General features: G+C 37.1%; 1 long non-coding RNA gene across 1 annotated transcript; it reads left to right on the top strand.

Annotated features, from left to right (window-relative positions):
• The first annotated feature begins 2,520 nt into the window (after nt 1–2,520).
• On the top strand, nt 2,521–4,183 carry LOC145119092 (uncharacterized). Its single transcript, XR_013713670.1, has 2 exons — nt 2,521–2,649; nt 4,025–4,183. It is a non-coding gene; the product is annotated as an uncharacterized LOC145119092 (long non-coding RNA).
• Nucleotides 4,184–14,790: the final 10,607 nt, after the last annotated feature.

Raw genomic sequence — 14,790 nt, 5'->3', positions numbered from 1 at the left:
GTGTTATGTAATGTATCATAAACTATACCTATTATAGTTTATCAACCAAGGGTAGTACGTAGTAATGTATGCAAATTATATTCAAAATAGTTTATTAAATGTTTGAATGTATCGGTTGTACTTTGATTATAATCACTTGTTATTCTTTATATTTTATATGTCCAAATCCATTTGTAAACTGATGTGTCTCAAAATATTAAGATAAAATGTCATATATTGCAATAACATATAATCACATAAAGATATACACCTTGCTCAACATGTTACAAGGTGAAATGAAATTGACAGCAACTTTTTGTTGTATACAGTTTCTGTTATTGTTCTTAGAAAATTTATAGAAAAATCATCAAAGCTCTAAATCCAAATCCGCAAATTCTGAGAGTTTGGAATATGAGTCTAGTTTGTTCGTAAATTTTATCATGATTTTTAGTGATCTCTAACAGAGGTGAAAATGTTCATAATCACAGACTGGTCCGGGTTTGCCTCTGAAATGATAGGCAGTTTTGTAAAAATCACCATAAATTGTAGAAAAATCATATGGAGATGTGCAAGTAGCCATTGTAAAGCTACGAGTTTGAGCTACTTGCACCTGGAACAGTTTTGAAAACTAAAATATTTAAATTGACCAAAACAGTCTGTGATCGAAGTTCATCTTTTCTGATGTAATCTGATAGAAAAAGTTTAATTGTGTTCTTGATGATTTTACTTGTATTCCCCCCTTAAAACTTAAGAAAAACATGTAAATGTAGGGGTATGAACTCACCTTATGTGTTCTTAGAGGATGGATGTTGGAGAAGAGAAGTGTTCAACTCAAAAACACTTAGAAGATGCCTTGACGAATCGAGAACCAAGAGTGGAAGAAAGCTTGATGATTAACCTTGGAAGTCTTGAAATTGAGAGAGAATGGTGTAGAAAATGAGTGACTTAAGCCTTGTATTTATACTAGTAAGAATTACTATTCATATATAATTCTTTAATAATAAGTGTTAAATGTTGACATTCTCCATATAACTAGTTAGTGTATATGACATATTCATGACAAATGTTTCTAGAAGATGGTTAATACTAATTGGCTAATAATAGTAATTTTTAAAACGTAAATAGTAAACAGTAGGTAGTAAATAGTAAATAGTAAATAGTAAATAGTAAATATGATGAGATTTTTACAATTGTCATATTTGTAAACCCCGTTAAGCCATGTTTAAGAGTCTTACACAGCCCCCGATAATTGTGCAATAGTGTTTTATCGCTTTGGTTCGTTGTTTAGCACTGTTAAGGCTAAGGAAAATCAAACACATGAATTTTCCAAATGATGTTTTCTCAATAAAATAACGAATTGTACAACGTAAACGTTAACATACAAGGGTTAATGGAGTTGACCGGTTTGACTTGTTGACTTTGTTTGACTTTGACTTGACCGAAATTTGACGGTTATCACATCATCCCCCCGTTAGAAGAAATTTCGTCCCGAAATTTGCATTTTTGACTGGGACTTCAAGAGTTCGGGAAGAGATGTGGATACTTTTGTTTCATCTGATCCTCGCGTTCCCAGGTGAATTCGGGTACATCGGGCCATTCGAAATCCTTGCTAGGATTAGGCTAGTAGCATACAAACTTCGATTACCTCAGGAACTCGACAAAGTACATCCCACATTTCACGTGTCGAACCTAAAGAAGTGTTTGTCTGATGAGACACTCATAATACCACTCGACGAAATCGAAGTTAACGAAAATCTCCACTTCGTGGAGGAACCAGTCGAAATCATGGATCGGGAAATCAAACGAACGAAACAAAGTCGTATTCCCATCGTGAAGGTCCGTTGGAACGCTAAACGAGGACCCGAATTCACCTGGGAACGCGAGGATCAGATGAAACAAAAGTATCCACATCTCTTCCCAAACTCTTGAAATCCCAGTTAAAATGAAAATTTCGGGACGAAATTCCTTCTAACGGGGGGATGATGTGACAACCGTCAAATTTCGGTCAAGTCAAAGTCAAACAAAGTCAACAAGTCAAACCGGTCAACTCCATTAACCCTTGTATGTTATGGTTTACGTTGTACAATTCGCTATTTTAATGAGAAAACATCATTTGGAAAATTCATGTGTTTGATTTTCCTTAGCCTTAACAGTGCTAAACAACGAACCAAAGCGATAAAACACTATTGCACAATTATCGGGGGCTGTGTAAGACTCTTAAACATGGCTTAACGGGGTTTACAAATATGACAATTGTAAAAATCTCATCATATTTACTATTTACTATTTACTATTTACTATTTACTGCCTACTATTTACTATTTACGTTTTAAAAATTACTATTATTAGCCAATTAGTATTAACCATCTTCTAGAAACATTTGTCATGATTACATCATGAATATGTCATATACACTAACTAGTTATATGGAGAATGTCAACATTTAACACTTATTATTAAAGAATTATATATGAATAGTAATTCTTACTAGTATAAATACAAGGCTTAAGTCACTCATTTTCTACACCATTCTCTCTCAATTTCAAGACTTCCAAGGTTAATCATCAAGCTTTCTTCCACTCTTGGTTCTCGATTCGTCAAGCCATCTTCTAAGTGTTTTTGAGTTGAACACTTCTCTTCTCCAACATCCATCCTCTAAGAACACATAAGGTGAGTTCATACCCCTACATTTACATGTTTTTCTTAAGTTTTAAGGGGGGAATACAAGTAAAATTATCAAGAACACAATTAAACTTTTTCTATCAGATTACATCAGAAAAGATGAACTTCGATCACGGACTGTTTTGGTCAACTTAAATATTTTAGTTTTCAAAACTGTTCCAGGTGCAAGTAGTTCAAACTCTTAGCTTTAAAATGGCTACTTGCACATCTCCATATGATTTTTCTACAATTTATGGTGATTTTTACAAAACTGCCTATCATTTCAGAGGCAAACCCGGACAAGTCTGTGATTATGAACATTTTCACCTCTGTTAGAAATCACTAAAAATCATGATAAAATTTACGAACAAACTAGACTCATATTCCAAACTCTCAGAATTTGCGGATTTGGATTTAGAGCTTTGATGATTTTTCTATAAATTTTCTAAGAACAGTAACAGAAACTGTATACAACAAAAAGTTGCTGTCAATTTCATTTCACCTTGTAACATGTTGAGCAAGGTGTATATCTTTATGTGATTATATGTTATTGCAATATATGACATTTTATCTTAATATTTTGACACACATCGGTTTACAAATGGATTTGGACATATAAAATATAAAGAATAACAAGTGATTATAATCAAAGTACAACTGATACATTCAAACATTTAATAAACTATTTTGAATATAGTTTGCATACATTACTACGTACTACCCTTGGTTGATAAACTATAATAGGTATAGTTTATGATACATTACATAACACATACATTTAAAAAGGGTACATTTATACAAAGGATATTTTCATTAAGCAAGGTACGGCCATACGGTACCAAGTTTTCATAACACGTAATTCCGTTAATGACTTTGTGAGACATTTACTTCAAATTACCATTAAGTCCTGTATTGTAACCAGAGTCTCCTTGAGGGAGAGCGTGATAGTTGTGTATAGATCTATATTGGGTTTGACAAACCCACACCTAAACTGCATGCAACAGTTAGACCGATAGGTCTGGGGTGACAAATGTCATAACATTTCCGACGCCTGAAGAACGTCGTTTTAGGCAACCTTGGTCATAGTATGGTTATAATAAACTCACATAAAGTATTAATAAACATTGGAATTTACGGGAACTTCATTAAAATTTAACGAGTTTATGTCGATTTAAACTTCTATTGTTTTACTATAAATATGACAAATTACTTGTACATTTCGGTCTTTGGATTTTAAGACTACATTTACACATTAAGGAAAATATTGGATTTTCTAACACAAATACTACTTTTACAAACGAAAGGCTTTTAATAATACCAAACAAAAACTTATGAACTCACCAACCTTTGTGTTGACACTTTTTCAAACAACTTGTATTCTCAGGAAATCATTAAACAGGTAACCAAGTGCTTTTGAGGAAGGGGCGCTAAGGCGTCTACTATTTCATATTTTGTCAACATATTGTAATTGATTCGTAAACATGTAATTCATACAATGATGTCACTTTTTCAATTATATATATGTTGGTTGTGTTTGCTTCAATTACTATTACAATTGTTGTTATGATACTATACATGAAGTCCTCCACCCCCGAACGTTTCCGCCATCCTTGGTTTGGGGGTGTGACAGAGTTGGCCTGAAACGACGTTCTTCAGGCGTCGGAAATGTTATGACATTTGTCACCGCAGACCTATCGGTCTAACTATTGCATGCAGTTTAGGTGTGGGTTTGTCAAACCCAATATAAATCTATACACAACTATCACGCTCTCCCCCAAGGAGACTCTGGTTACAATACAGGACTTAATGGTAATTTGAAGTAAATGTCTCACAAAGTCACTAACGAATTTACGTGTAGTGTAATGAAAACTTGGTACCGTATGGCCGTACCTTGCTTAATGAAAATATCATTTGTATAAATGTACCCTTTTTAAATGTATGTGTTATGTAATGTTTCATAAAGTCATTAACGGAATTACGTGTTATGAAAACTTGGTACCGTATGGCCGTACCTTGCTTAATGAAAATATCATTTGTATAAATGTACCCTTTTTAAATGTATGTGTTATGTAATGTTTCATAAAGTCATTAACGGAATTACGTGTTATGAAAACTTGGTACCGTATGGCCGTACCTTGCTTAATGAAAATATCCTTTGTATAAATGTACCCTTTTTAAATGTATGTATTATGTAATGTATCATAAACTATACCTATTATAGTTTATCAACCAAGGGTAGTACGTTGTAATGTATGCAAACTATATTCAAAATAGTTTATTAAATGTTTGAATGTATCGGTTGTACTTTGATTATAATCACTTGTTATTCTTTATATTTTATATGTCCAAATCCATTTGTAAACTGATGTGTGTCTAAATATTAAGATAAAATGTCATATATTGCAATAACATATAATCACAAAAAGATATACACCTTGCTCAACATGTTACAAGGTGAAATGAAATTGACAGCAGCTTTTTGTTGAATACAGTTTCTGTTACTGTTCTTAGAAAATTTATAGAAAAATCATCAAAGCTCCAAATCCAAATCCGCAAATTCTAAGAGTTTGGAATATGAGTCTAGTTTGTTCGTAAATTTGATCATGATTTTTAGTGATTTCTAACAGAGGTGAAGATGTTCATAATCACAGACTGGTCCGGGTTTGCCTCTGAAATGATAGGCAGTTTTGTAAAAATCACCATAAATTGTAGAAACATCATATGGAGATGTGCAAGTAGCCATTTTAAAGCTAAGAGTTTGAACTACTTGCACCTGGAACAGTTTTGAAAACTAAAATATTTAAGTTGACCAAAACAGTCCGTAATCGAAGTCCATCTTTTCTGATGTAATCTGTTAGAAAAAGTTTAATTGTGTTCTTGATGATTTTACTTGTATTCCCCCCTTTAAAACTTAAGAAGAACATGTAAATGTAGGGGTATGAACTCACCTTATGTGTTCTTAGAGGATGGATGTTGGAGAAGAGAAGTGTTCAACTCAAAAACACTTAGAAGATGCCTTGACGAATCGAGAACCAAGAGTGGAAGAATGCTTGATGATTAACCTTGGAAGTCTTGAAATTGAGAGAGAATGGTGTAGAAAATGAGTGACTTAAGCCTTGTATTTATACTAGTAATCATCAAGAACACAATTAAACTTTTTCTATCAGATTACATCAGAAAAGATGAACTTCGATCACGGACTGTTTTGGTCAACTTAAATATTTTAGTTTTCAAAACTGTTCCAGGTGCAAGTAGTTCAAACTCTTAGCTTTAAAATGGCTACTTGCACATCTCCATATGATTTTTCTACAATTTATGGTGATTTTTACAAAACTGCCTATCATTTCAGAGGCAAACCCGGACCAGTCTGTGATTATGAACATTTTCACCTCTGTTAGAGATCACTAAAAATCATGATAAAATTTACGAACAAACTAGACTCATATTCCAAACTCTCAGAATTTGCGGATTTGGATTTAGAGCTTTGATGATTTTTCTATAAATTTTCTAAGAACAGTAACAGAAACTGTATACAACAAAAAGTTGCTGTCAATTTCATTTCACCTTGTAACATGTTGAGCAAGGTGTATATCTTTATGTGATTATATGTTATTGCAATATATGACATTTTATCTTAATATTTTGAGACACATCAGTTTACAAATGGATTTGGACATATAAAATATAAAGAATAACAAGTGATTATAATCAAAGTACAACCGATACATTCAAACATTTAATAAACTGTTTTGAATATAGTTTGCATACATAACTACGTACTACCCTTGGTTGATAAACTATAATAGGTATAGTTTATGATACATTACATAACACATACATTTAAAAAGGGTACATTTATACAAAGGATATTTTCATTAAGCAAGGTACGGCCATACGGTACCAAGTTTTCATAACACGTAATTCCGTTAATGACTTTGTGAGACATTTACTTCAAATTACCATTAAGTCCTGTATTGTAACCAGAGTCTCCTTGAGGGAGACCGTGATAGTTGTGTATAGATCTATATTGGGTTTGACAAACCCACACCTAAACTGCATGCAACAGTTAGACCGATAGGTCTGGGGTGACAAATGTCATAACATTTCCGACGCCTGAAGAACGTCGTTTTAGGCAACCTTGGTCATAGTATGGTTATAATAAACTCACATAAAGTATTAATAAACATTGGAATTTACGGGAACTTCATTAAAATTTAACGAGTTTATGTCGATTTAAACTTGTATTGTTTTACTATAAATATGACAAATTACTTGTACATTTCGGTCTTTGGGTTTTAAGACTACATTTACACATTAAGGAAAATATTGGATTTTCTAACACAAATACTACTTTTACAAACGAAAGGCTTTTAATAATACCAAACAAAAACTTATGAACTCACCAACCTTTGTGTTGACACTTTTTCAAACAACTTGTATTCTCAGGAAATCATTAAACAGGTAACCAAGTGCTTTTGAGGAAGGGGCGCTAAGGCGTCTACTATTTCATATTTTGTCAACATATTGTAATTGATTCGTAAACATGTAATTCATACAATGATGTCACTTTTTCAATTATATATATGTTGGTGTTCTTGGGTTGAACACTTCCTCTCTCTCACTTTCATCTACTGAAACCACATAAGGTGAGTTCATACCCCTACATTTACATGTTTTTCTTAAGTTTTAAGGGGGGAATACAAGTAAAATCATCAAGAACACAATTAAACTTTTTCTATCAGATTACATCAGAAAAGATGAACTTCGATCACGGACTGTTTGGTCAACTTAACTATTTTAGTTTTCAAAACTGTTTCAGGTGCAAGTAGTTCAAACTCTTAGCTTTAAAATGGCTACTTGCACATCTCCATATGATTTTTCTACAATTTATGGTGATTTTTACAAAACTGCCTATCATTTCAAAGGCAAACCTGGACCAGCCTGTGATTATGGACATTTTGACCTCTGTTAGAGATCATTAAAAATCATGATAAAATTTATGAACAAACTAGACTCATATTCCAAACTCTCATAATTTGTGGATTTGGATTTGGAGCTTTGATGATTTTTCTATAAATTTTCTAAGAACAGTAACAGAAACTGTATTCAACGAAAAGTTGCTGTCAATTTCATTTCACCTTGTAACATGTTGAGCAAGGTGTATATCTTTATGTGATTATATGTTATTGCAATATATGACATTTTATCTTAATATTTTGACACACATTAGTTACAAATGGATTTGGACATATAAAATATAAAGAATAACAAGTGATTATAATCAAAGTACAACCGATACATTCAAACATTTAATAAACTATTTTGAATATAGTTTGCATACATTACTACGTACTACCCTTGGTTGATAAACTATAATAGGTATAGTTTATGATACATTACATAACACATACATTTAAAAAGGGTACATTTATACAAAGGATATTTTCATTAAGCAAGGTACGGCCATACGGTACCAAGTTTTCATAACACGTAATTCCGTTAATGACTTTGTGAGACATTTACTTCAAATTACCATTAAGTCCTGTATTGTAACCAGAGTCTCCTTGAGGGAGAGCGTGATAGTTGTGTATAGATCTATATTGGGTTTGACAAACCCACACCTAAACTGCATGCAACAGTTAGACCGATAGGTCTGGGGTGACAAATGTCATAACATTTCCGACGCCTGAAGAACGTCGTTTTAGGCAACCTTGGTCATAGTATGGTTATAATAAACTCACATAAAGTATTAATAAACATTGGAATTTACGGGAACTTCATTAAAATCAAACGAGTTTATGTCGATTTAAACTTGCATTGTTTTACTATAAATATGACAAATTACTTGTACATTTCGGTGTTTGTAAAAGTTTCACATATACTAATTTAGTCGGGACATAATTAATATATTATATTTTAAAATGATCTTTATCGGTTACTTAATTAGTTGCAAAGTGCATACCAGTCATATGTGATTAAGATATAATAGTCCTTCGAATAGATGACCCTAACTCCAAGACCACAACCAAACAAGGACAGGAAGTGAAACAAAGATACATAAATTCTAAGTCTATAGCATCTTAGTTACATATGACCTTAGCGCATCCACTTAACAGCTATTGATCTATAAATAAAGACCTATTTAATTCTCAGATAATTTATTATAGTAACACAAAATACTCCTATAGTATTTGTAAATGTTTAGTTTTGAGTTCTTAAAGTATCCTTTGTAGTGTGTTATTAGGTTTGTTAGATTTGTTGCCTATATTGACCATCCCCCGGTATATGCAAGTCAATTCCCGGACAGATATAGTTGATCAGGCTATATCCTTCCCAGATTTAATCCACATATACTAAGGCATACTCAAAATGTTCAACTCTTCTTCTTTTGCTTTATGTTTTCGCTAGTTATGATACCATGCGAGCATGTAATGTATGTATGTATACTTTAATCAAGAAAATCATTTATTTTCTAAGAGTATATTTATTTGAAAAATGCACAAATCAGAGACTATTAGTCCCAATTGTGTTTATAGTTTGTATATCTTATGTGGTTTGATATACTTAATTCACTATAAACTGTGCTCGGATACCAATCTGTCATATACTTGGAAACAAGGAAACTCAAATAAAATATTTTATACTTTCATTTTACCTCATAACCCAATGTATTGGGTCAATTAAAAGTATAAAATCGTATGTATCGTAAACATACCGGAAAACAACGTAATAATATACTTTATGTATAAAAGATTTCTCTTCCTATAAATATACTTTTACTAAAAGTACATTGGTTTACGACTTATGACAGAACCATGCCGCCAAGGAGAAGACCAACACCTTCCGGCAACACAGCAACACCTCCTCCGCCGCTGCCTCCACAGTTTGATCCTGCGATGTTCCAGGCTGCAGTAACAGTAGCCGTAGCGGCCGCAATATCGCAGATAGGGACAAACGGAGCTGGTGGTTCTAGATCGGGTGCTACAAACTCTAACCACGGAGACAGTACGTGGCGTACAAGAGAGTGTTCCTACAAAGACTTCACCAATGGCAAACCCGACAACTTCAATGGGAGCGGGGGAGTCATCACTTTAATGCAATGGTTTGAAAAGACTGAAGTAGTCTTTTAAGTGTGCTCTTGCCCCGAAGCGAGCAAAGTTAAGTTCGCAGCCTTCACTTTCACCGGCCGGGCCCTTACTTGGTGGAATTGTCGGATTAATTCACTTACTCTCGAAGTGGCTAGCTCCATATCCTGGGCAGAACTAAAAACCTTGATGATGAAGGAGTACTGCCCGAGAGGTGAAATTCAAAAGCTGGAACAAGAACTTTGGAACCTCAGGATGACGGGCTCCGACCTTGAAACCTACACCACCCGATTCAATGAATTGGCTCTCCTCTGCCCAACAATGGTTACTCCGGAGGAGAAAAAGGTGGAGCGATACCTTTGGGGACTGTCTCCCCAAGTGTAAAGTAGTGTCCTGGCTTCAAGGCCAACTACTTTTGACAGTGCCAGGGAGCTGGCACAACAACTTGTTGACCACCGAGCCGGTCATAATACTACAACCACCACCACTGATCAATCAAAAGGGGGGAAACAACAAAAGGAAGTTCTGGAACCAAAAGAAGAGCCAACCAGCACAGGACCCCGCTAAGAAGCAACAAACTGTTGTTGTCCATGCTGCCACTAATGCTGCCACTACTGCTACCACTCCAGCACCACCGAAGCCATATGTTGGAACCCTACCTAAGTGCAACAAGTGTAACTTTCACCACAATGGTGCTTGTAGGGAGATGCACTGTAACAACTGCGATAGGAAGGGGCACACTGCTCCTTTCTGTAAAGCGCCGGCTCGACCAATCAACCAAGACGCCAGTACGGGGGCAACCCGAACCTGCTACAACTGTGGAGACGCCGGTCACTTCAAAAGAAACTGCCCCAAAGCACAAGCCCCTAATGCTGGTGGAGTAGGAAGAATTCTGGCAATAGGACATGGGGAAGCAGTTGAGGATCCCGCGGTGGTTACCGGTACGTTTCTCCTCAATAACTCTTATGCATGCGTACTATTCGATAGTGGAGCGGAGAGGAGTTTCGTGAGCCACCAATATAAACAATTACTTGAACAAAATCCCCAAGCACTAAAGGATACTTATGTAGTAGAAATGGCAAATGGGAAAGTAGAACGCACTAGCGATATATACTCAGAGTGTACTCTCACTCTAGACAACCATACATTTAAAATTGACCTGATGTCGGTCACCATAAAAAGCTTCGACGTAATCATCGGGATGGATTGGTTAGTTCTTCACCGTGCCGACATTCTATGTTACGAAAGGGCCGTTCGCCTCAATCTACCAAATGACGAAACCCTTCTCATCTATGGTGACAAACCTAGTGCGAATTTACAAATCATCTCATGCATCAAAGCCCAAAAGTATCTCCGGAAGGAGTACCACGCCTTCTTGGCCCACGTAGTAGACAAGAAACAAGACGTGAAAGACATCAAAGACATCCCCGAAGTGTGTAACTTCCCGGATGTGTTCCCAGAAGATCTTCCTGGTGTACCACTCGCACGATAAGTCGATTTCAGAATTGACTTAATACCCGGAGCTACCCCCGTAGCCAGAGCTCCATACCGCCTCGCACCGACAGAAATGCAAGAGTTGTCCAGTCAGTTGAACGAGCTTTTGAGCAAAGGGTTCATCAGACCAAGCTTCTCACCTTGGGGAGCACCAGTCCTTTTTGTAAAGAAGAAGGACGGATCCTTTCGCATGTGCATCGACTATCGGGAACTAAACAAACTCACCATCAAGAACCGATATCCTCTACCCCGAATGGACGACCTTTTCGACCAACTCCAAGGAGAAAATTTCTTCTCAAAGATCGACCTAAGGTCAGGTTACCATCAGCTACGAGTTCAAGAAGAAGATATTCCCAAAACTGCATTCAGAACTCGCTATGGGCACTACGAGTTTGTGGTGATGTCCTTCGGTTTAACAAACGCACCTGCGGTATTCATGGACCTAATGAATAGAGTGTGTCGACCCTACCTAGACAAGTTTGTAATCGTATTCATCGACGATATCTTGATCTACTCGCGAAGCGAAGAAGAGCATCACCTACATCTACGCCAAGTGCTAGAGACACTAAGAGCGGAGAAGCTTTATGCTAAGTTCTCTAAGTGTGAATTCTGGATTAGAGAAGTGGATTTCCTTGGCCATGTGGTAAGTGAGAAAGGCATACATGTGGATCCCTCCAAGATCAAGGCAATCGAGAATTGGTCAGCACCCAAGACGCCAACCGAAATTCGACAATTCCTTGGGCTTGCTGGCTACTACCGAAGATTTATACAAAACTTCTCCAAGATTGCAAAACCACTCACCACCTTAAAATAGAAAGTTGTGATATTCAAGTGGGAAAATAAACAAGAAACTGCTTTCCAAACGTTAAAACAAGCCCTATGCAGCGCACCGATCTTGTCTCTCCCAGAGGGAACCGAAGACTTCGTAGTGTACTGTGATGCTTCGAATCAAGGCCTCGGATGTGTGCTCATGCAGAGAGGGAAGGTTATCGCGTATGCATCAAGACAGCTTAAGACGCACGAGGTTAATTATACTACCCACGACCTGGAATTAGGAGCAGTAGTATTCGCTTTGAAGATCTGGAGACACTACCTCTACGGCACGAAATGCACTATCTTCACTGATCACAAAAGTCTTCAGCATATCCTCAATCAGAAAGAGCTCAACATGCGACAGAGGAGATGGGTAGAGTTGCTGAATGACTACGAGTGCGAAATTCGTTATCATCCGGGCAAGGCCAATGTAGTGGCCGATGCTCTAAGCAGGAAGGAGTACTCGGGCCGCCGAGTAAAATCCTTAACAATGACAATACATTCCCACCTGACCATACAAATCAAGGAAGCTCAACTGGAAGCTTTGAAACCAGAAAAGGTGGCAGGAGAGACATTAAGGGGAATGGATAAAAACTTAGAAGTCAAGGATGATGGAGCACGTTATATCATGAACCGGATTTGGACACCGAAGTTCGGTGGACTCCGAGACGTCGTCATGAATGAAGCACACAAGACTCGATACTCCATCCATCCCGGGTCGGATAAGATGTATCTGGACCTCAAGAAATTATACTGGTGGCCGAACATGAAAGCTGAGATTGCTACCTATGTGAGCAAGTGTCTGACTTGCGCCAAGGTCAAAATCGAATACCAGAAACCATCCGGGCTATTACAACAGCCGGATATACCTCAGTGGAAGTGGGAACGAATAACCATGGACTTCATAACCAAGCTGCCTAAGACATCGGGCGGGCTTGACACCATATGGGTAATCGTAGACAGATTGACCAAATCAGCACACTTCCTACCGATAAAAGAAACCGACAAGATGGAGAAGCTGACTAGAACGTACATCAAAGAGATTGTATGACTCCATGGTGTGCCGATATCCATTATCTCTGATAGAGATAGTAGATTTACCTCACGGTTTTGGCAGTCTCTACAAAAATCATTGGGAACTAGGCTTGACATGAGTACGGCCTACCACCCACAAACCGACGGACAGAGGGAACGAACCATTCAAACGTTGGAAGACATGTTAAGAGCTTGTGTGATAGACTTCGGTAAAGCATGGGATACCCATCTACTGCTTATCGAATTCTCCTACAATAACAGCTATCATACTAGCATCAAAGTGGCTCCATTCGAAGCTCTTTACGGTCGCAAATGCAGATCACCCCTGTGTTGGGCTGAGGTGGGGGATACACAGCTAGCTAGAGGGCAAGTCTCTAATAGCACCCTCACTGGCCCTGAAATCATAAGGGAAACCACAGAAAAGATCGTTCAAATTCGAGAAAGACTGAAAGCGTCTAGCGATCGGCAAAAGAGTTACGCAGACAAACGACGCAAACCCTTGGAATTCCAGGTGGGTGATCGTGTACTACTAAAAGTTTCCCCTTGGAAAGGAATGATACGATTCGGCAAACGCGGGAAACTAAATCCAAGGTACATCGGGCCATTCGAAATCCTTGCTAGGATTGGGCCAGTAGCATACAAACTTCGATTACCTCAGGAACTCGACAAAGTACATCCCACATTTCACGTGTCGAACCTAAAGAAGTGTTTGTCTGATGAGACACTCGTAATACCACTCGACGAAATCGAAGTTAACGAAAATCTCCACTTCGTGGAGGAACCAGTCGAAATCATGGATCGGGAAATCAAACGAACGAAACAAAGTCGTATTCCCATCGTGAAGGTCCGTTGGAACGCTAAACGAGGACCCGAATTCACCTGGGAACGCGAGGATCAGATGAAAAAAAAGTATCCACATCTCTTCCCGAACTCTTGAAGTCCCAGTCAAAAATGCAAATTTCGGGACGAAATTTCTTCTAACGGAGGGATGATGTGACAACCGTCAAATTTTGGTCAAGTCAAAGTCAAACAAAGTCAACAAGTCAAACCGGTCAACTCCATTAACCCTTGTATGTTAAGGTTTACGTTGTACAATTCGCTATTTTAATAAGAAAACATCATTTGGAAAATTCATGTGTTTGATTTTCCTTAGCCTTAATAGTGCTAAACAACGAACCAAAGCGATAAAACACTATTGCACAATCATCGGGATTGTGTACGACACTAAAACACGGTTTAACGGGGTTTACGAACCTTGCGTTGTGAAGCCGGACACTCAAATTAATCACAAACGAAACCTCTCTAAATCGTTTTCACTCTATCTCTTTCTATTTGAAATCTCTCCCAAAGACGGCCCCTTTTTACCGGTTTTTCGACTACGACTTCGTTTTAACTCCGTTTTTCATGATTTTAACGTGGGATTTTCACCCAAAACTTTATTCTATAAACTAATGCCCCAAAATATATAAATCTCCAGGGTTTTTATAAAAATGTATTAAAAGAATTGGTGGTTGGACTAATTATTGAGGGAATATTTGCTTTTCCTTATTTTATGACAAAAGCAAGCCACCACCACCTCACTCTATGATCATTCACTCTTTCCCACTACTCCTTGTCACCTTAGTGGACCTTTACACCCAATCTCCAGCTCTTCCCACGTTCTAAGAGCTGGAGGATTGATCCTCTCTCCTCATTCTCTATAAAGTTCTTTCATTCTACACTT

The sequence above is a fragment of the Lactuca virosa genome, chromosome 6, assembly GCF_052849685.1.
Source record: "Lactuca virosa cultivar CGN04683 chromosome 6, Lactuca_virosa_CGN04683_v6, whole genome shotgun sequence".
Lineage (NCBI taxonomy): Eukaryota > Viridiplantae > Streptophyta > Magnoliopsida > Asterales > Asteraceae > Lactuca > Lactuca virosa.
The sequence above is the reverse complement of the archived record's forward strand: the minus strand, read 5'-3'. Positions and strand labels throughout refer to the sequence as shown.